Below are 24,139 nucleotides of genomic sequence, written 5' to 3' on the forward strand. Positions count from 1 at the left end.
AAGTAATTGTCACTTCCTGTTGTTTTTGTTGTAAGAGGTGGAATTAGGTTTGTGTGGATTTGTTAAAAAATTACTTTCTTGCTTCTTCTAGGGTGTAGTTTTGCTCCATATGTTGATGTTGTTTTTCATTTATTATCCTTTGTAGGCCTGGATTTGTGAGATATTGTGTAAATTTGGTTTTGTCATGGAATATCTTGTTTTTTCCATCTATGGTAATTGAGGATTTTGCAGGGTATAGTAGCCTGGGCTGGCATTTGTGTTCTTGTAGGGTCTGTATGACATCTGCCCAGGATCTTCTAGCTTTCTTAGTCTCTGGTGAGAAGTCTGGTATAATTCTGATAGGCCTGCCTTTATATGTTACTTGACCTTTTTCCCTTACTGCTTTTAAAATTCTTTCTTTGTTTAGTGCATTTGGTGTTTTTATTATTATGTAATGGGAGGAATTTCTTTTCTGATCCAGTCTATTTGGAATTCTGTAGGCTTCTTGTATGTTCATGGGCATCTCTTTCTTTAAGTTAGGGAAGTTTTCTTCTATAATTTTGTTGAAGATATTTTCTGGCCCATTACCTTGGGAGTCTTTACTCTCTTCTATACCTATTATTCTTAGGTTTGGTCTTCTCATTGTGTCCTGGATTTCCTGGATGTTCTGGGTTAGGAGCTTTTTGCTTTGACTGTTGTGTCAATGTTTTCTATGGTGTCTTCTGCCTCTGAGATTCTCTGTCCTATCTCTTGTATTCTGTTGGTGGTATTTGCATCTATGACTCCTGATTTCTTTCCTAGGTTTTGTACCTCTAGGGTTGTCTCTCTTTCTGACTTATCTATTGTTTCTATTTCCATTTTTAGATTCTGGATGGTTTTGCTTATTTCCTTCACTTGTTTGATTGTGTTTTCCTGTAGTTCTTTAAGGGATTTTTGTGTTTCCTCTTGAAGGGCTCCTAGCTGTTTACCTGTGTTCTCCTGTTTTTCTTTGAGGGCGCTATTTATGTCTTTCTTAAAGTCCTGTATCATCATCATGAGAAGTGATTTTATATCTGAATCTTGCTTTTCTGGTGTGATGGTGTGTCCAGAACTTGCAATGTAGGAGAATTGGGTTCTGATGATGCCACGTGACCTTGGTTTGTGTTGGTTATTTTCTTATGCTTGCCTCCCACCATCTGATTATCTCTAGTGCTACCTGCCCTCGCTAAATCTGACTGGAGCCTGTCCTTCCTGTTGTCCTGGTTGTGTCAGAACTCCTCAGAGTCAATCTGTCTCTGTGATCCTGTGATTCTGGGATCCTGTGATCCTGGGCTTGTTAGAGCACCTGGGAGTGGAGCTTTCTCTGGGTGTTGTGGTACTGGCTGCAGAGCTTGTGCCCAAGGTCTGCTCAGGACACCAGCCCAGAGAGACTGGAAGGAACCAGAACCACTGGGCTGTCAGAGTTCCTATGTGCCTGGTCCCACTAGTTCCAGTTACTCCTGGTGTTGGGACAGAAGTTGGGTCCTCCTGACCTCTAATCCTGGGTGTGTCATAGTGCCTGGGAGTGGAGCTTCCTCTGGTTGTTGAGGGACTGGCTGCAGAGCTTGTGCCCAAAGTCTGCTCAGGACACCAGCCCAGAGAGCTCTCTGTAATTATTATATTACTTATTGCGGTTCTAAGAGAGAAATTCTTAAATTTTTTCACAGTGCACGTTTACTTTTTGTGTAAGTTTACTTCTTGTCTCCACTATCCCTTGAATCTGCTCTTGGCCCAGCCATCTCCTTTTGGGTTGGGTTTATAAGGAATTCAAGTTTTCCCTTCTTAGGGTCTCCCCTAATCTATGTTTTTTAAAATACCCTCAATCAGAATGGAGGAGAGAAAATGGAGGTTGGTGTGACAGTGTTTCATGCTTACACTCTGTTTGTTAAAAGCTCAAACATCCCACTGCTCCTAACTATTATGAGTTACTGGGAACTTCAGTTTGTGGGCCTAGAAGAAAAGGAAGTGGGTTTGTCAGTGAGCTGGCTCCCTATCTGCCATTTGATCCACTTAGTGATTAGGCCACATGGCCTGTTGCATTATTTCTTATTTCACAGTTGCTTAGGACTGCTCTCATGAATGTATCCATTCTTTTGGGACATAAGAGAAGAATCAAGTCTTGGGAGCCTGATTCCTGAATTTAAGCCAAATCTGGGTCATTGACTAGTTGTATGCATTGTATTATTTAACCTCTCCTATCACAGTATCTTAACTTGTCAGAACAGACACAAAATACTTGCTGTATGAGATGGTTTGATAAGATTACATGAGAGAACAAGGTAGTAGAGGGTAAGAGGGCTCCAGATTCTGGAATCAGATTGCTTGAAGTTGAGTCATGGTCATGTCTAGCATTGACTAGATGAGATGACTTTGGGTGACCTCTAATTTTCTCATTTATAAAATGGAAATGATAATAATGTCTATCTCCTAGAGATTTTTTTTGTGAAAGAACTTAAATGAGTCAATATATGCAAGACTAGTGCCTAAGATATAGAATAAGAGGAACATAAGTATTAGCCTTAATCCTAGAGTATCTGGTGCATATTATATGCTCTTGGTAAGTGGTATTTTCCCCATGTTCTTTTAAAGACAGAAAACACCCAAAGATCCCCCCAAAGGGCTCCTTAAAGATGGGATTTCAAGCATCTTAATGGGATGTCAAGGGGCTGTTTGTGTCAAGAGCTCTGCTCAATGGCTGCTTGCTTTGATCATCTCAGCACTAACTCTGGGTCCTGATGGTAATTGCTCAAGAGAGGACACCTACCCAGGGCTTCCTTGAAGTGAGCTTTTAAAAAAAATGTGTGATATGAGGTTAAATAGCACATGACTCATTGTCAATGTAGGGTGTGTGAATGAGAGAAGTTAGTCGGGGTATCATGCTCTTCTTAGTAGAAGATTACAGTCTGAAAAATTGTTTAAAGTGAAATATAATTAAAATAATGGGACACATAATGGGAAATCAATGCTATTAATGTAGCTGCTAATTACTGCATTAGAACATTTATCCAAATCCTCCTTAAGACAAAAAACATGAAATTAAGTTACCACAGTAGATAATTCACAGGTGGGGATGCAAGGATCTTGGATTACTTTTGAAAAGCTGCCTCAAAAATTTGCTGTTACCAAACATTGCAGTGTGGACCTCCTTGACTCCATGAAGAGTGTGAAAGGATGACTTTTCTTTGCATCCATCTCATTATCTCTTTGAAATACAAGTTGTGTTTTTTTTTTCTATTGTTTTTTGGAATGCTGGCTTGCTGAATGTAGGCCACTTTGAAAATGTCACCAAGCTAGGATTCTGAGTGTTGTAGATATCATCTGCAAAGGAGAGAGTGAAGAGCACAGGCTAATCTGTGGATTGTTTAGGGGGTGGAATACTACATAGTGGCTGGCTGATTTCACAGTTCCCAGTGAGAAGAAGGGTAAGTTTGTCTTATCTGCTAACCTGTGGAGATGTGGCTCTTTCAGCTGTTATATGCAACACTGAAGTGAACACTGGAGAACAAGCCTCTTTTGCATTCTCTTGTATGTATCCCAGGAGTAGAATTACTGAGTCATATCCGAATTGCATGTTTTTCTTTTTGAGGAATAGCCAGGTTCTTTTCCTGGAGATGCCCATGAGACCTATGAAGAAGATTTAGGTATGCAGAGGCAGAGATGAGGGCCAATGCTAGCAATGGAGTGGAGGGAAGGAAGTGGGGCCTGAAGGACAGAATAGAACTCTCCTGAGCATTCTGGCCAGATGCAAGGGGATATATTAGAGTGTTACATGGTATTTTATATGTATCAGATACATAGCACTGGGACAAAGATCAAAACATAGAACAGACTAGAAACTTGTAGAGGCAGAGTTTAGTTCTAAGATATATCTGCTGAAGTCACAAAAGGAAAAGAATAGCTGATTTAAGGTTAAGTTTGAATCCTGCTTTCTGTCTCCAGAGTATGGGAGGCATTCTCTCATTTAAGATGCCTGAGGGACAGATCAAGTTGTTGGACCAGAGCACTGTGGATCAGTTCAACACTTGGATTGTCTCTGTGTCAGCCACTCTAGGTCCCTTTCCCAATGCCTTAGGGTAGCTGAAATGGTCATCTTCATTACTGTCTCTTTCCACCATCTATTACAAGCAAACCCATTGTGGATTATCTGTTCTCCGAGCACAGCTGGATGACCTGTGCTTGGATCTCCCAGCTACAGAGTTTAAGACTGGTATTAATTAAGGTTACTTTTTCTTCTGTGGTTTCTTTACTAGGCCTTTCAATATCACCTGGTATGGTGGTTAATACTGTCCACTGGATAAGATATAGAATTATCTAGGAGACAAACCTCTGGGATTGAGTGTGAGGATGTCTCTGCATTGGGTTGGTTGAGATGAGGACCATCCTTCTAAGTATGGACAGCATTGTTCCATGGCCTGGGGACCTTGACTAAATAAGGAGAAAGCAATCTGAACAGGAGAATTCATCTTTGTCTTCTGACTGCAGATACAGTGTGATTGGCAGCACTAGACTCTGGTCACCATACCTTTTGTGTCATGATGGACTCTCCTCAAAACTGTGAGACAAACAAAACAAAACAAAACAAAACAAAACAAAACCCTAAACCCAAAAAGCAAAACACCATTCTTTTCTTTATGTTGCCTTTGTTGAGTACTTTTTCTTTCTCTTTCTTCCTTCCTTCCTTCCTTCCTTTCTTTCTTTCTTTCTTTCTTTCTCTCTCTCTCTCTCTCTCTCTCTCTCTCTCTCTCTCTTTCTCTCTCCCTTCTTTCCTTCCTTCTTTCCTTCCTTCCTTCCTTCCTTCCTTCCTTCCTTCCTTCCTTCCTCCCTTTCTTCCTTTCTTTTGTAACGACAATGAGAAATGTAACTAATGCATCTTCAGAACAATTTAGGTCAGAGATTTATATCAAATCCAGGAAATTTGTTAACTCAATATTGTTGGTCTCTGTGCCAAAGTATGTATTTCTGTAGGTCTTGGTATTCCCATTTCTGGAACATTCTGAACCATGGTCTATGGACATGCATTTGGCTTCACCTGGGTGTGGGTTATAACTGCAGCATCTCAGCACAAGTCCCAAAAGAGCTCTCCTCTGCTCCTTTAACTCAAACACACATGGAGATATAATTCGAGATATAATCTGAGTTGTAGGTAATATGCAGACTTTGAGCAGGGTGCTCTGAGAGTCAGTGTTTCTTCTGATTCCGGGGACATACAGAACCACTGATCCATTGACTATGAAGACAAAGAGAGTCACAGAACCATCTGAAAGTTAGAATCACCTGAGGAACTTTTCAAACATATACTGGCCTAGGTCTTGCCATTGAAATTCTGACATTAAAATATGTCTAGGTAGGGACCTAGAATTTATGTATGTCTGTATACTTGCATATGCATGTGTGTGTGTGTGTATGTGTTTACTCACATGTGAATGCTTGAGGGGAGGCCAGAGGTCTATATCAAATGACTTCTTCTATTGATCTTCATGTTAATTTTTGAGGCAGTCTCTCACTGAACCTGTAACTTGATGTCTTAGTTACTCTGACCAGCCAGTAAGTGCTTGTGATCCACCCATCTCTGCCTCCTGGGATTCAAACCTATAGCTGGGGTTGAGAGCTTCTACTGTGGGTTTGTTTATTTTCATATCTTTAGCATGTTTACCCTCCTGCTCTCCTTCCTTCTTTCTTAAAAAACAAAACAAAACAAAACAAAACAACTTTTGCTTAAAATTTAGCCAGACTCCCAAGTGTTTATCACATTGACTCTTATTTATTATTCCAGTTATGTTTAGATGAATTAAGACTTTTTGCTTTTAGATATAACCTAGGCTGATTCTGGGCTTTCCATGTAGCTGAAGATGATCTTGAACTTATGATCATCTTGTCTCCATGTTGCACTGGTATAAGAGAGGTGTGCTACCACATCCAGTCCCAGTTAGATGAATTCAAATATTTGAATAGATTGTTTTGAATAGATTGCTCCTTCTACCCCCAACCCTCAATAAGCCTCCTAGGAGAAACAAACACCTTTATGTTATGGGGTTATTCCAATCTGCTCTTCTAGCTACATCCCCTTCTTGACTGAGTTTTATATCTTTAAAAATTTGACAAAAATAGGTTTTGTCATCTCTTGGCTTTTGCTTGGAGTGATGCTCCAACTGTTGACTCTTTCTACATTCAGTACAGGACCATTCATCTTTCCCTTATTCTTCAGCCTGTCCTGGTTCCTTTTAGCTGCAGTTCTGCAATGTGTTCTAGTGCTTTGCTTTTGAATTCCTAAAACACTCAGTCTACCCTTAAGGCTTGTATTTCTGGAAGCTGCTTATGCTCCTGAGAACCCAGAGTTGTCTCTTTTATCCATCATCTTTCAGGGTTTCTTGTGCTTTTAATGGTCTGATTGCTCTCTTACATTCAGTATTTGCATTTTCAAATGCCAATATTTCTATCAATGTCCATCTGGTTTCAGGGTCAGATATAGTTGTATTTACCACTGAACCCAGCCCCTGTAGGAAGTTAGTAAAGGCTTCTGCAGAATCTGGTATTATCTTAGTAAATCCGGTGGCTCTTGTCTGCAGGCTCCTCAATCATATCACAAGCAAGCTCTTAAAGCCACAACACAACATTGTTCAATTATGTCATCAACAGATGGGATTTGTTCCCATAAGTCAGCATAATGCCCTTCCCCCAGCAGTTGGTCTATAGTAACATTTATCCCCCTTGCTAAGTTACATTGTTCCATTTTTGTGGTTTCATGCCTCCACCATGTCAACCATTATAATCGTTGACCAGCTTCTAGTATAGCTAACAACAATCCCTTCCAATCTTGGGGAGTAACTCTATTCTCTATTCTTCTGTAGCCCAGTTATTTAACATTTCTTTAATGAATGGAGAAAGCAAGACATACTATAGCCTCTTCAAAATGCGTTAAACCTACCATTTCTATTGGATGCCAGGTCAACTCCTTGTAAGTATGACTACCATTGTTAGCAAGTATATGCTGCACAAATATTGGGAAGGCTGAAGGTGCCTGTGTATTCCCAAGCAAATCCTTTGGTGGTGTACTCTGTTGAACATTGACCTTTTGTACCTCCTTCTGCTCTTCCCAGCCCCTTGTCTCACTGAGGTGCTCTGAGCACCTGACAGTGAAAGTATGTGGAGTAGGGCAGGATGGGGAGGCAGTTTACCTTCCAGTCTAGTTTTATTTCACTTTCATCATGTGATAAATTCTCAATCCCAGACACTAAGCCCGAATCCTATTGTTCTCTTCTCACTGGCTTTTGTTTTTGTTTTTGTTTTTCAAGCATTTCTACCTTATTTGCAAACTTTCTAAATACATAGCCAACTCTGCAATCTTCTCTAACACATGAGAATCGAATGAACCTTCTGAATTTCCAGCTTTCCCCTCAATCTTTTTCAAAATTGTATACATGAAGACTATGAAGCAAAACCAGAAAACCTTTTCCAGGAGCGAGACCATCCAGGAGTGAGACCATCTAGCAGCAGTAGGTACCATTTTGCTAACCTCCTTAAACAACATTGCTAGCCCATCGAAAACTGCCAGTTCCTCTACTACATTAGAAGTAGAGTTACCCATAATGCCTAAGCCACATTGGGCACCACTTGTAGCCTTATATTTTTCAAAACCTACCTTAATAAAGGATCTTAAACACTTCAATTTCCCTTGTAGCCCACCGACCAAAGGTAGGGGAGGAAAATGACTTCTAGGACAAAGGGGTGTGGACCTGTTGAGAAGTAGTTCCTTGGGGGTGATCCCAGTCTCCATTGTCTGTGGTCCAGTCAACTAGCAAAACACCAAAGAGGAATCAGTAGCAGAGACACCACCAAGTGGCAAGAGTCTGCTGAAGTGGCAAGAAGCAGCTGGAACACCACCAGGTCTTTGGTGCACTTTGTTCTACAAAGTCATGACAAGCAAAGGCAAATCAATGCAATAGTGTAATCGTCTAAGACCATCAAGGCAAACCAATGCCAGGGCATTGTCCATTGTTTGTTGGATTATATTTCTACTCTTTTCAAATATCATGTGACTTCTCAGGCATCCACTCCAGCAAAATATCACATGCCTTTTCAACAGATAGCTTCTGGAAAAGCACCACGTCTGTTCTCAGCAAGACATCCTATCACACGTCTGCTCCAGCAAACCATCCTCTCATAAGACAGCTTCTAGAATAACATCACATGATACAACTGAGGCTCCAATGAAATCAGAAATTTCTGCTTCCTTTCTCACTCTCTTGTCTGGATTTAAAACTCTTTGGGAAGGGGCACACCATCTTGTTGATCACTTTTGTCTCACTCTCTTGTCTGGGTTTAAAACTCTTTGGGGAGGGGGCAGACCATCTTGTTGATCACTTTTGTCTCACTCTCTTGTCTGGGTTTAAAACTCTTTGGGGAAGGGGCAGACACCATCTTGTTGACCACTTTTGTATCCCCTGCAAGACTTGCTATATTGTCTGACATGTAGTAGGTGCACAAAGCATTTTTAAAATGGTTTGAAGAATTGTTAAATTGTAGTCAATCAAATCATTTGCCTCCATGCTCATTCTAATTAGACCTCTTTGTCATATCCTGGCATTTTAATTTTGTATTTAGGAAACTGTAAGGAATTTCCACTAAATAAAGTTTTCCAAAAGCTCCAAATATTCATATGTATGAAGTGTAGCTTTTGTGATGTCTTTAAAATCTGCAACTTTAAAAAGATTTATTTTTTAAAATTTATATGTATGTACATATCTCTGTACAGGTGCCTACAGAGGCCAGGTGAGGGCACTGGATCCCCTCGGGTTAGGGGTATTTTTGGGCCATCTGACATGGTGCTACGAAGTATACTTTATTCTCTAGAAGAGCAGCAAGTGCTCTTAACCATTGAGTTACATCTCTAGCCCAAAAGTTGGCAGCATTCTAATTGTCCTCTCTCTGTTGTTAGCATCTAGGCTTCCTTGTATCTAGAGACAGGGTGGGATCCAGCAGGAAGTCAGGGACCACATTCATTCTGCTTTCAAAAACTCATTATGTTCTTAAAATCTTTGGAGGACATTAGTAATGAACCAGAATTCTGGGAAGCCAGTCCAGCTCTGACTTGCTCAGTCCACTTCTGCCAAGTCCAGATGGAAACCTCTGTGGCAGTTAAGTGGGTAGTGGGACCTGGAAGGAAATGACGTTTCCGCAATTAAATCACACCCATGGTAGTGACTCTCAGTCCTGCAGGAACAATTATAAGGAATTCCCTCTCATTTGGCACAATGAGATGTGAACGTTTTCTAACACGCTAATTAGTATAGTTATCTTTTTTTTTTTTCGCCAAAAATGTCAATGTGTAGGATTTAATTAGTCTGCCCAAGGATTGTAAGATAACTGCTTAGTTTAGTCTGTCTGTCAGCATTTTCAAGATTTGGAGAGATGCCAGGAACTATCACCTACAGATTTGCATAAACTTTTCAGCAATTCTAGGAAAATTACTATGCGCAGCAAGTAAATTTCTCAGAAATAAAAACCTTAGTTAGATGGGTGGAAGAGTTATGAACAAAAGAATGTGTGGTTGGTTGAAAGCGGACATAAACCTGGCCTTGCTGCTCTGCTGTTGATATTTGGATGTTTGAGGCTTGGCAGTTTCAGATAGGTGTGGTCTCTGCTTTAGGCTTCTTTGCTTTTGAGTAGCAGTGTCTTCTTCCGGGTGGCTAGTGAATGGTAATGTGTTGGCAGGATATTCAGTACCACAGTTATTCAGTTAAAGGAGGTGTTCTTCTGTTCAGTTCTGCAAAACAGAGGTTCAGAGAAGATCATGGGAAATGAAGGGCAACTCCTCTGGATTCTGCTCGTGGAATGGTTGTATAATGAATAGGTTGTTCTTCTAGTCATCCAGGGAAGGGTATCCCATCTTGGCTCATGGATTGGAGAGTTCCTCTTCCCTTTTTCTGTCCAGTGGGAACCCCAGAACACTATCTTATTTAGAATGAGGGTCTTTGGAGATAAAACAATTGAGCACTGAGGGAAAAGTAGGCTGGGCTAGTTGGACCCCACAGCTGTTGAACATTGGAAGGGAACATACATGGAACCACAGAAAAGACAGTGGGAAATGGAGCCATTTGTTGGAGTGATACGTCTCTGGGCTGAGGAACACCAGGATTTCCAGCAATCACCATCCACTAGCATGTCTAGGTTTCATTTTTTTCTGCCTCCAGAAAGATCCAGACCTGATGCCAGTTGGATTTGTGCATTTGCCCTAAACTCAGAGAGAATGTGGTCTAGTTGTTTTAAGTTATTACACTTGTTCCAGTGCCCCTAGGAAACCAATATAGCACTTATGTTTATTCTTTGCACAAGAGAAGTAGGGCACCTTAATTGACAGTCTTAATTGATTCTGTGGGGTACAGTAATTTCTCCAAAGAAAATCTAGCATAAAGAAAAGAGCCAGGATGGTGGTTTAGTGTCTACTACCTACCCGAAATCATAAAAGGCCTTGCATTCTAGCTCATTCGTATTTCACTGAGGTGCCACAGCGCAAGGGTAAGAAACAGACTCTTTCTATTACCTGCCTACAGCAAGATTTGAAGCTCCCCTTCAGATTTTCCAATTTATAACCAGTGATGTTCTGAGTCTTTGGGGGAGACTTGGTGGTGGTGTGGGTGGCAAAAGATTCTGGAAGGTACTGTGTAGGACAACGCCATCATTTATATGGGTCAGGAGGAAGATTAAAGTTTACCGTTGTACTAATTGAAAGCAGCCTAGACTAATGATTCCAACCTCACACCTGATGGGGACATGGTGAAAAATGTAGGTCGAACATAATCAAAAGAACAGATTTTAGCCCACGCATGGAGAAAGAAAGATGGGCGAAATGAAAGTTGTTGACCTCGTGTGGGTGATTCCTGATTTTTATTCCCTTTAAATTAGGCATCTGGTAGTTGGAGAGGTTTATTTATGTTTATATCCATTGCAGCTATAATAACAATATTTATTAGAGATTTTCTGCCTGCCAACAACCATGTTAAATATGTCTACATACATGGCCTGGCTTAATCCTCAAATAGCTCAACATTGTTCGTGATTCTGAGTTTTGTGTATGGAGACAGAGTTTTAGATGGGGTTTGTAACCTGTCTAGGGTCACATAACTGGTAGATGGCGTGAAGCATCAGACTCTGAAGTCTTGATACCAGGACCCAAGCTTTTTGGTTAATTAATAGCTCTTAAATGTTCCTTTATTGTGGCCAGGTATGTCATTTCACTAAAGAATGGTCCTCACAGGGCTGAGGAGATGGCTCAGTTGGTAAAGTGTTTGTGGTGCAATCATGAGGACCTGAAAGTCCCCAGCACCCATGTGAGAGCCAGATGTGATGGTAAACATCTGTAAAAGTAGCTGTTGAGGACCTGAAAGTCCCTAGCACCCATGTGAAAGCCAGATGTGATGGTAAACATCTGTAAAAGTAGCTGTTGAGGGTGCCGGGACTGATTCCTGAAACTGTCCTGCCAGACTAGGTGAAAAGGCAAGCTCTAGATCCCATGACAGATCTGTCTGTAAAGGTAGAAAGCAACAGAGAACATGTGGTGCCAACCTTTGGCCTCCACATACATGTGCACTTATATACTATGATGCACAGTTTTACACACATGCACAAAATGAACCATCACCCTTCTTTAGCCATTGTTATAATCTTTCCCTCTAAAGTCTGGCTCATGTAGCATATCTGTTGGAAAGACTTGAATGCTGGTAGAATACCCAGAGCTTTCTTTGTGTCATGCAGTATACTGTCTGCTAAGCTAATCTCTTTCCTACTGGGGGATGTGTATTATACGAACTGGTTTAGCTAGACTGAAAATCAATCACCAAGGCTACTGATGATGTTAAAAAAAATCAAAAGCAGTTAGCATACAAATGGAAGTGATTCCCTATAACTCTGTGCAGGACAAATTTCCCATACCACACCAATAAATCAAGGCTGTTGAGGCCTGGTTATAAAGGAAGATAGATTGAACAATTTTCCCGTTACAAACAAGCTGTTTTGTACTATGTATCTATCAGCCAGTTATTCAGGTCTAATTTAAGGATGCGCAAATAAACACAGCCAAATATATTTAAATACACTAGCATCGGAAGCAGCCAAGGAATGCTCTGCATGAACACAACCAGATTATTTTTGTAATCTTGAAAGTGCCTTTTGCAAAACTGTAATTAGAAATTCCCTTCTCTAAAAACATAATCTGCAAGAATCCTTTGCCTTTATTTTCTGTCTCATTCCTTCCCTGTGGTTAAATTTTGGTTGTTGTTTGTTAATGGAAGGTTTCCTGAACTCCTATTGGAGAATACTCTCTTTCTGGTGCCGAGTGACTTCCCTACTTTGGTTTTGGAGATGCAGGTGGAGACTGGTAGATAATGATGCTTTGGACTTTCATGGTTCCAGGAAGTTGGCTGACTATAGGGCTTGGGGATTTTGTCACATGCTTAGGCAATTTGTGCCAGTACTTGGCAAACCAATGCAGAGGATGTGCCTCTTAACTGGATATAGGTAATCTCTTTTCACTTCTCAGAGTTGGACCAAGACTTTGTCCAGCAAAGTTTGTAATTGGTGTTCTGGGCAGGGGAGTTTGTGGGGAACAACTTCACATTGGCCCTGCTAAAAGCTCTGGGGACACTGGAAATGGCACCAGATGATGATGGTAGCAGCTCTGTGACTTGTTGCTTTGAGGGTTCTAACTCTGGCTTCAGACAAGTGCTGTCTAGGACATGGTGCTGTGAATGGGCCAAGGAACAGAGATCCAACTGCCTGGCTTCCATTCTTGGATTTTTCCTATGCTGGCATGTCACCTTAGGCTAGTTCATCTCCATTGAAAGGGTGACCAAACTTTACCTCCCTGCTCTCAGAGCCTCTGAATGGGCCTGAGAATTATCTTGACAAGGGATGTTCTTACACTTGGGAGCCTTCCCAGGACAATGAAGGCCCAGGGAAGAGGAGCTTATATCGTAGCTTCAGCAAAGAGTGATGGTCATGGAGAACGAGCTAACAAGCATGGGAAGGCTGTTGAGATATTTTTAAAAGCTAATATTTTTCTCAGCTTCTACCTTGCATACACAATGACAACAAAAGTTTTTTTTTTCCTGGTACCGGGAGGCAGATTGTTACTTTTATAACCTTGGTTTCTAAACATCTCTAGTTTAAAAGACTCCTGATAACAAATTGACATAATTTGGGGTGTCATACTCTGCCACCCTTCCCTAAGGTCTCAGTCATAGCATGTACAATAGCCTTACAATAATATTTAATTTAGAGAACTCTTTTGAAGAAGAAGTGGGACATTTCAGTGTAACTGAGGTACTTCCTGGCACACAGAGATTCATCGAACAGTGTTATCTGTTACCATGCCAAACAAACATGGAGCACCAGTGGAGTTTTGTTGGCTTTGCTTGCCCAGCATAGTTCTTCTTTCACACCCATGCCTTAGTCTTCTTTTGAGGAATCTCCTTCCCAAGATCAATGTCTCTATTTCAGTAGATGGCTCATTCTGTCTTGGCCCTAAATAGTGGCTTTGAGGTCTGGGTTTGATCAATCAGCCTGTGGCTTATGTTCCCGACTACAGTGATTCTGTCAAGGGTGGGTGCATGATCTGAGCTGTCCTGGAGCTTTGACAGACCACCAAGAAGAAGAAAGTGGAAATTGGTAGGATGTGACACATGAACCTGTGGGTGGCATGGCTGCCGCGTGGGTGGGGCCTGACTCAGAGAGAAGCACAGTAGGAGAGGTGGACTGAGACAGATAGCAAGTCTTAGAGACTCACGGGATCTGGACATTTTGAAGCTTACCTCACAAACAGACTTTTTAGACTCTGCCACCAACAACAGTCCTTTTGCTTGAGCTTGCTTGATTTTACTAACTTGTTTATTTTAACAATCCTTGCTGATACCTGTCATCACAGAATAACTATGAATAACATCTTCTTTATCTTAGAAGTGCTCTTAGATTGTACAGATACCTTATTTCAACCAAAACACACCCAGCACCACTAGAGTAATGCCTTTGGTGGGGTGTCTCATTAGCAATGGCATTGTAAATGGTTCAGCACAGGCTGCATTGTGATGTTCTACTGGAGTGCTTTAAACACTCAGGTCTCTCCATCTCTCTGAAATTAATGATGCCTTGGGGACCCATTTTGGACCCACATCTGCCTTATGATCTCCTTACTTTAGCTATGGCCAGAGTAGAACACTGCTCAGGGTCCTTCCTTGTCCATGTAAGAAGAATCTGGATTATTTCAATTAAACAGTTACTTCACAAGTCTGCCTGTCTGTCTCTCATTTCTGACTACTAACCCATGAGAACAGACAGACCTTATTTCAGTCAGGCTTCATAATCATGTGCTTATACAAATACATAGGCAGACATATGCACAGGCACATACACAGCACAGACACTGACAAATGCAAACAATAGAGGTACTAGAGGAAGGGAGGAAGGAGAGAGAGAGAGAGAGAGAGAAAAAAAGAGAGAGAGAGAGAGAGAGAGAGACAGAGACAGACAGAGACAGAGACAGAGAAACAGAGACAGAGAGACAGAGAGACAGAGACAACCCTTGGCATGGACATATGAGACGTAATTTGGTGATATGGAAAATATTCTTGATTAGCTAGCATGGGTTAATGATATCTATGGTTAGTACTTATTATTTACATTTACCATGTTTAAACATGTGATAATATGTAATCATGCAGTCCACACAATTACATTGTAAAGTATATCCCATCAATTTATACATTTTCTTTCCTTTTTCTTTAAACACTTTTAAAATTTTATTTCATGCATGTGAGTGTATGTATGTATATATGTGTACCATGTGCTTGCTTACTGCTCATGAAGGTCAGAAGGCCACTCTCTCTTGGAACTGGTATTATGAATGTCTGTGAGCCAACCTGTGGGTTCTGGGAACTGAACCCTGATTTTTACGAGAGCAGCGAGTGCTCTTAAGTACTCCGCCATCACTCGAGCCTGACATATGCATTTTTCAATGAAGAAATTAAAGCAAATATTGTCAGAATCAAGATCCCAGATCAGGTCTCCTTTTGATCCCAAAGCTCTCATTTCATAAGGTGATGGCATTCTGCTTATTGTAAACACTGGATGTGACCCTCTGTCTTAAGCCAAGAGTCTTTCTTTCCATTTTCCTATCTTCCCTTAACCAGCTGGGTGATCACAAATAGGTCAATTTACCAAATGAACCTTTATTTCCTTATCTGACAAATGAGGGGCAGGATTAATTGACTTTAGAAGTCTCTTGAGGCCCAGTGATTTCTTTGATTCTAGGTATTTGGGCATGGGGGTTAGGAGTTCAATTTTTCTTTAATATCTGAATGTCTAAATCCTCTCTTTGGGCAATACATTCTTTCACGTACAGTAGACACAGAGGCTGCCAACTGCAAATCAAGAATAAAAGAGAAGGGGGTGGTTTGTGGGGGTGATGAAGGAGAAGAATTTTCTTCTGCTAGATATTTAGAAAATGGCAAATTTGCATTGAAAGTATATTATTAGTGGTAGAAAATAATGATTAATGTCATTTCATGTTCCTTTCACAAGTCATGATAGATAATGAACAATGATAACACCACGCATGATTGCTGATCCTTATGACATTCAAAACAGACTCGAAATTCCTATTCCATAGACAGGACTCAGTTAGGGCACTATATTAAATTCAAACTTAGGGATCAAATTTAAAATTCAAATGCACATCCTTTTTGCATATCTATTTTGACACAGCATTACAAATCACTCACTGTAATATGAATTAAAGATGGACTTTTGCACAATGGGAGAAAACATGAAAAGAAATCCTATTTAAATTTTAATCCCTTTTTACCCTTTTCAAATCCCCTCCCACATTCCTCCTAATATATCTGCTAATTATTAAAAGTATTGCTATTTAAACAGCGATTTGTTCATTCACATTTTATTATTTTCCACTGGTAGCAATTGCGAAGATTCAGTGCCAATGAATTGAACCACGCCGATTTTATTGTGATGGCCTTAGAGGAAAGAACTTTGAATTTTAATTTGATGTTAACGTTTTTGTGTATACCTGTCTATGAATATATGAGCACATACTTGTAGCTACCCATTGAAGCCAGAAGGGGGTGATGGATCCCTTGGAGAGGTTGTTCCCAACTTGCCTTCTGCGGACTGAACTCTGGTCCTCTGCAGTGTTCTTCCCCTCCCCCCAACATAATATGGATTATTTGGGAATCTCATATAATGTACTCCAATCAAACCCACTTTCTGGTCTTCCCAGGTTGACCTTCCCACTTTGTATTGCCCCCACACTCATTAGAACATGGCCGAACTTCCTGTGGCTAGCCTCCCAAAGACAACAGAGCCCCCTCCCAATCCCCATCCCCACCAGAAGCTATCAACTGTGAAGAACTACACTTTAGCATCTTTATCATGAATTTTAAGGACTGTCTTCAATGGCTTCCTGTCTAGACTTTTTTTTGGGGGGAGGAGGAGTTTGGAAGAGATTGTTACAGAAGCCTTCCAAGTCTCTCATTGTCAGGAGTCTGCAGGCATGGATAGCAAGGAAGCAGCAAGCGCTCTTAACCAATACACAATAATCTCTCCAGCCTCTTAGTGAAAGAACTTTAAAAGTACTTTGCGCTATGTACGGTTTTGTATTTAGCTGATGTCTTGTGGATGAGGGAGGGCTGACATCAGAGAGCGCAGGGAGGCAAGTGTGCTTTGAACACCCTTACAATAGAACCGGTGAAATGTGCAAAATAACAAATTAAATTGAATGTTCAGGTGTATTGTCATTTTGTTGGGGAGTGGAATGAAAAACAGAACCCCATGCTACTCCTACAAGAATTAATCAGATTTTAATTACTCCACATGCAACCTGGACTATTTAGCTCATCTATGCAACAATCAGTGAGACACCTCCAGTCAAGTAGCTGAAAATTTTCATTTTCCATACTGTCATATGGTTCTCTGTTAATTATTTGGGGACTTTAATTTTTTTTATTGTAGCCTCATTTCTTCTATAACATCAGTGTCTTAGTTACTGCTGTGAACAGACACCATGACCAAGGCAAGTCTTATAAAGAACAACATTTAATTGGGGCTGGCTTTAGAGGTTCAGTCCAGTATCGTCAAGGTGGGAACATGGTAGTGTCCAGTCAAGCATGGTCCAGGAGGAGCTGAGAGCTCTACATCTTCTTCTGAAGGCTGCTAGTGGAAGACTGACTTCTAGGCAGCTATGACTAGGGTATTATAGCCTATGCCCACAGAGACACACCTACTCCAACAAGGTCACACCTCCTAATAGTGCCACTCCCTGGTCAAAGCATATACAAACCATCACAACCAATAATTTACTTTAGATTTTGCTGTTTAAAAATCAGTTACATTTATTATTTGACAATGTTTCCTACCCACACACATCATCATCTTAATTAATGTCACCCTCTCTATCTCCTATCTTCTTCCACCCTTGTGTGCCTCATTTCCTTCCTACAAGTACCCTTCTTATCTTCACCTCTTAGTTTGCAACACAATGTGTTTAACCAGATTGGGCTATATGTGTGTGGTTTGTACCAGTGGGTACACAACTGAAGAGAATGTTTTCCATCCTTCAGGACCCATCAGAAGCCCCTCTTTCATCAGGAGAATTATGGTCATGTGGGCCTCTCCCAATCTATGATTGGCTACTGATAGGCCCAGTCTTCACATGCCTAAAGCAAGCAGCTGTTGAGCTATGTATGAGATTGCTATTGGAGTGGCCATGTCATGTTCAGAACATGACATTTCACAGTTGTCCTCTTTCCCATTCACGTTGTCGCCTGAGCCTTACAGGGTGCCTCAGAATGTCCGGTTTAGGGTTTGGGTTTTGCTTTTTCAATGGAGGAAGGAAATGTGAAGTTCTGTGTGAGGGAAGATGATGAGATCTCAGCAGCCTGGGCCCTGAAATTGTTTATCTAGTATTATGGGATAGAGTTCTATGAGTTCAGCTACTCTCTCTGCTTTCATCAGCCTGGGAAGCTCCCTGAGGTTAAAGGCATAGTTTGTCACTTCCGAGATGAAGCCTGGCATTTTGGCCTCATTAGTATGGTTCTATAACAAAGCGAGAGAACCTCAAATCTAATTTTCGCAAAACATCCAAACCCATAAAAAAGGGCAGGGAGAGAGAAATCTGAGGTGCTTTCAATAAGATTTTGTTATTGAACTTAAAATTCTTTTTGAAAATGGCCAGAAGCTTTTCATCTTGGTATTGGTACTTCAGAAGTTGCACCCCGGAACACTTGCAAAGGTACCACACAAGGTCAGCAGAAATAAGGAGACTAAGAATTTTATTGATTGCTGGGCTTACAATTCCTGTAGGTCCTTGTTCATCCCTCAGTGAAATCAACTCTGGACTCATCAACAGGATATTGAGGGGAATATGAATCTTTCTGAATCAAAAATTTGTACAATTACACAAGCATATTTAGGAATCATGGTGGTGCAGAGTCATGCAAATTCCAATACCAGGTTCCACAAAACTTTAACATTCAGTCAGACAGTATGAGAACTTATGTACTTTCCTCTGGTTTAGGGAAATCCTCACCTTTAAGGGCAAGACTATTGGGAAAATTTTAATTTATAAAGAGTCAAAAACATACAAAAGCAATACAATTCCTTCTTAATCCAAATTTGAAAAGTTTAAATGAATTTTTGAAAGACAGGAGACCTTTTTGATCCTAGATATAGGGTCTATTTGTGCTTCTGAAACATCAAATCTATTCTCTTTCATAACATGGCTCTTGTAGGCAAACATGGCAAGTCCCCCATGGCTTGGTTTTAGCATTCTATCAGAAGAGAGACTTTCTTTTTCGGTCATTAATCTCACTGTTTTACCTCAAACCAAGGCTACAGGGTCAGGAAAAGAGTATTGAAAGCAAAAATTGGGAGAAGAGTCTTAGAGTCCTAGTTATGATAGTGTTAAAAGATTACATTTCTCTAACCCAGTCTTTACCTCTTAAATGGGTACCGTCTTAGTTCACATACACTGCTGTAGCCAAATACTCAATGCTAGGTGACTTATAAGTAGTAAAAAGAAAAACAAACAAACAAACAAAAAAAAACCCAACAAAACACCACAGCTACTTTGTATTGTCATTGAGCCTGAAAAGTCCAAGATGAGCAGGTATAAGATCTAGTGAGGGTCTTAGTTTCTGCTTCCATGGCAGTGTATCTTATGTGGCAGTGATAGGAGAGGGCAGAGGATACAAGTCAGTTCTTTTTAGTTCTTTCACTAGACACTTGTTGATCCATGATAGGATGCCTATAAATCAAACAGAAGCATGGGGTTTATAATAATGCTGAACATATAAGGTTGGAAGTACTGAAACTGTGTTCTAAACCATTTCCCATCTTCAGTCCTTGGGTAGTTTACAGTGGAGGCCTATGAACTCAATGGATGTGTTCTATGGAGAAAGGCCTTGGATGAGCATGTTCGTTGCTCCAGTATTTCCTCACTATCTCCTTCATTCCAGGCACTGTGCCCCATGTCAGGAGGGTTCAGTGCTGAGAGAAAAGGAAGCACAGATCTCATGATCTAGTGAGGTATGCTAGACATATAGCAAAATTGAGTAGATATGGAGGACGGAGAGGGCACTATGAAGATAGGTAATGGTGGGGTTCAAAGACACTGGGATAGGCAAGTCTCCTCCCATAAGCCTGCCTAGGCAGCAGCTCCCTATACATACATTTTGTGAGATCCTTTTTTGTTTCTAATTTTCACATATGTGTGTGTGTGTGTGTGTGTGTGTGTGCGCGCGCGTGTGTGTGTGTGTGTGTGTATGTGTATAATTTTGCCTAGAATAATTGTTTCAGGTCATGAGGATTTTGTGAGCTTTCACATTGCCTAAAAATTTCAGAATATTATTTTAGAGTTGATGGTACCATGATCCTCAAGTGAAATAGGTTAGGGGAAAAATCATAAAAATTTAGCTTAACACATAAAGAATTAATGGTGAAGTAAGTGCTATGATTGACTGAAAGAGTGCACTCTATTGGCAGGCGGTGAGTGTGGAGGTCAGAGCCAGGCTTTCAGGGCACACGAAGTCTTCTTTGCCTTGACTAGAAAATGAGTTAGATATTTTTTGAAGGTCTTTGCAAAACTGAATAATCTTCTTGTCTCTAGGCACACTTGACTTTATATACCTTAAAATTTACATTAAACATAGACACTTGTAGGTAAGTTTCACTTAGGGAGGGGTAGGAAATAAGAAAATGGTGATCCGTTTTGTTTTGTGGGAGGAGAGAAATTGAAAGTGAGTTTGTAATGGGAGACTCTGTGGTAAAGATGACTGGATTCCTTACCAGCTTCCTCAAACTGCAACTGCACTTGTAATAATTGTAGGGGTTGAGGAGATGGGGATGCTTCAGTTAGCGAAGCCTTAGCTACGGAAGCGTGAGACTCCTCAGCGCCCACACGATAGCTGGGCTTGCACCTCTAACCCCAGCACTGGTGCTGCAATACATTCCTGAAGTTCACAGGACAGCCAGCCCAGCCAATCAGTGAACGGCAGGTTTGGGGAGCAACCCATCTTAAAAAGTGAAGTGTTGGGTGATCGAGGAAGACACCTAAAGTTGATTTCTGACCTCCATATGCAAGTGGACATGCATACGCACACTGTGTGTGTGTATATACATATATACATATGTACATATACATACACTCATATACATATATATGTATAGGCACCCATCAATATGAACACATGCTATGCACAGAAACTATACATGCACACACACTTCACTATTACAGTATGGTGTTATAGAGACTGGGTGGGTCCTCTGTGTGGATGTCACAGAGAGGCCAAGCATATCTATCTTCCTATTTTACAATGACAATGTTTTATAGATCTTAAAATATTGACAAATGATACCTTAGGAAAAGTGTTTAATATCCTCAGATTATTCTGTTACAAACACCTGTAGCTTAACATAAAGCTGTGTGATGCCAGACTGCCTTCTAAATCCTTGGCGTTTATACCCAGAGATGAATGCTTCAGCCTTCATCACTGCCATGAGTTGCATGCAGCTAATGAAAACACACACACACACACACACACACACACACACACACACCCTGTAAGTTGTTCCAGTAAACAATCTCCTACCCAAGATCAGCTGAGAAATTCTAATTCAACCCAGTTGGTCATATTGTTGAGAAGAAGGGCTCTAGTGGGAGAGAGGAGAGGGATGAGAGAGGGGGCTAGCAGAAGAAGTGACCAAAATTCATTATATGAGTGTATGTAACTGTCAACAATAATATAGAAAAAGGCAGCATGGGCTTGGTGAGATGGCTCAGTGGGTAAATGCGCTTGACAACCAAACCTGGGGAGCAGAGCTTGATTTCTGGGACTCAGATAAAGGAGGGAGAAAAACAACTCCTGCAAGATGGCTTCTGACCTCTACATGTGTGTATGGTGTATGTGTGCGCAGTTTTTATCACTATTGGTCTGTAGTACAGCTTGAGATCAGGGATGGTGATTCGCCCAGAAGTTCTTTTATTGTTGAGAATAGTTTTTACTATCCTGGGTTTTTTGTTATTCCAAATGAATTTGAGAAGTGCTCTCTCTTAATCTATGAAGAATTGAGTTGGGATTTTGATGGGGATTACATTGAATCTGTAGATGATTTCGGCAGTCTGGCCATTATATTATATTAATCCCATCAATCCACGAGCATGGGAGATCTTCTGAGGTCTTCTTCGATTTCTTTCTTCAGAGACTTGAAGTTCTTGTCGTACAGATCTTTCACTTGTTTGATTAGAGTCACACCAAGATATTTTATATTTGTGACTATTGTGAAGGGTGTCATTTCCTTAACTTCTTTTTCAGCCTGTTTATCCTGTCAGTATAAAAGGGCTACTGATTTGTTTGAGTTTATTTTGTATCCAGCCACTTTGCTAAAGTGTTTTTTTTTAAATCAGGTTAGGAGCTCTCTGGTGGAATTTTTGGGGTCAGTTAAGTATACTATCATATCATCTGTAAATAGTGATATTTTTACTTCTTCCTTTCCAATTTGTATCCATTTGACCTCCTTTTGTTGTCTAATTCCTCTAGCTAGGACTTTGAGTACTATATTGAATAGATAGGGAGAGAGTGGGCTATCTTGTCTAGTCCATGAGTTTAGTGGGATTGCTTCAAGTTTCTCTTCATTTAGTTTGATGTTGGCTACTGGTTTGCTGTATATTGCTTTTGTTATGTTTAGGTATGGTTCTTCTCTTTTAAGTGTTTTTCTCCTTTTGCATTGCTGAGACTTTTTCTCCTCTGGGAGTTGAGTTACATGCATGAGAGACTGCTCTGTATCCCACACAGCTAACAGAGTCTTTTATACTTGTACCCATCCCTGTCCTTCACATTAGCTGACCACCATTGCTTTTTCTTTAATGTCATTAACCTCTTCTTTTAGCTCCATGTGTCCCTCAAGGCTATTTAGCTGATATAGTGAAATTTTCATTTTGATATCTCATTCGTTTTTCTTCCACATTTTATCATAGTTTACATTTCCCTGTCAATTTCCCCCTTTTTGGTATAACCACACTTTTTTCTTGAAATTCCAGGACATATTTGTGTTTGCTTTAAAGTTCTTCTTCTTCTTCTTCTTCTTCTTCTTCTTCTTCTTCTTCTTCTTCTTCTTCTTCTTCTTCTTCTTCTTCTTCTTCTTCTTCTTCTCCTTCTCCTTCTCCTTCTCCTTCTCCTTCTCCTTCTCCTTCTCCTTCTCCTTCTCCTTCTCCTTCTCCTTCTCCTTCTCCTTCTCCTTCTCCTTCTCCTTCTTCTTCTTCTTCTTCTTCTTCTTCTTCTTCTTCTTCTTCTTCTTCTTCTTTTCGAGACAGGGTTTCTCTGTGTTGTCCTGGCTGTCCTAGAGCTCACTTTGTAGACCAGGCTGGCCTTGAACTCAGAAATCTGCCTGCCTTTGCCTCCCAAGTGCTGGGATTAAAGGTGTGCACCACCACTGCCTGGCTTTGCTTTAAAGTTCTTGTCTGCATCAAAAACTTGGTGCATCTGGGACACCGTGAATTGTGTTTCTACTAGATGTATTTTTCTTTTTATACAGGCAACATTTTTTTCTGCTTGATCACATATTTAATTGTACACCCATGATGATTATACTTTTTGGAGAATCTTGGTTGTAGTGCCAGTCAGTAGATGTGGAATTTTGTTTTGGCTGGAAGTGAGGTTACTGGGTAAACCTTTTGGTTCTACCAGGATTAGTTTCATTCTTTGCTAGCTTAACTCATGCAGCTTTTAACTCAGTCCTATAGTCTCAGTTCATCATGTAGTTTAATGTTTATTACCAATTTATGATTTTACTATGGTTTGAACTGAATGCCTAAGATACACAAAAATTTATTTAATTCTGTCTGTATCAGCCTGGTATGATCTATGTTCTCTTGATCCATAAAGCTCTAAAAAACTCCCCATCTAACTACCTCTATAAAAATAGTAGCTCAGGGGGTCTGGAGAGATGGTTCAGCAATTAAGAATACTTTCTGCTCTTACAGAAGACCTGGTTTTGGTATTTAACACAGGGTGGCTCACAACCATCTGTAACTCCAGTTCCCATGACCAAGTGCTCTCTTCTGGCCTTTATAGGTACTGCACACATGTGGCATGCACAAATACATGCAGGCAAACATTCAAACACATAAAAATGAATACATCTTAATAATAATAAAAAACAACCAAACCCTGACAATCCAGACTCTGAGTGGACAATCTTTTCTTGGTTGTATGAGTTTGTACAGCCTAGATCTTGATCAGGAGCCCACAGTTAATACCATCTTCTCATTTATCTGAGCAGCTGTAATTCCCTGATCCAGTCACTTTAGCTACTCAGAACTCCAGTAAGGAACTCCCTGTGTCCATGTGGCTATAGGTATATCTTCTGAGGACCATTCTCAAGCTGTTAGACTTGTGTTGCCAGTGCATTTACACACTGAGCCGTCTCCACGGTCCAGAGTTGGCATTCTTGACCTTGAAAATCTTCCTGAGTTCTGCTCATGCTGCTCCAGTTAGAAGATCTCTCACACCCAGACATAGAACCCTCTCTGGTTACACTGGAAGTGAGCATTCCAGCAACCTTTTAGGTCTTTTAGGGCTGTGAG

This window comes from Mastomys coucha, unplaced genomic scaffold (genome assembly GCF_008632895.1).
Source record: "Mastomys coucha isolate ucsf_1 unplaced genomic scaffold, UCSF_Mcou_1 pScaffold4, whole genome shotgun sequence".
Classification (NCBI taxonomy): Eukaryota; Metazoa; Chordata; class Mammalia; order Rodentia; family Muridae; genus Mastomys; species Mastomys coucha.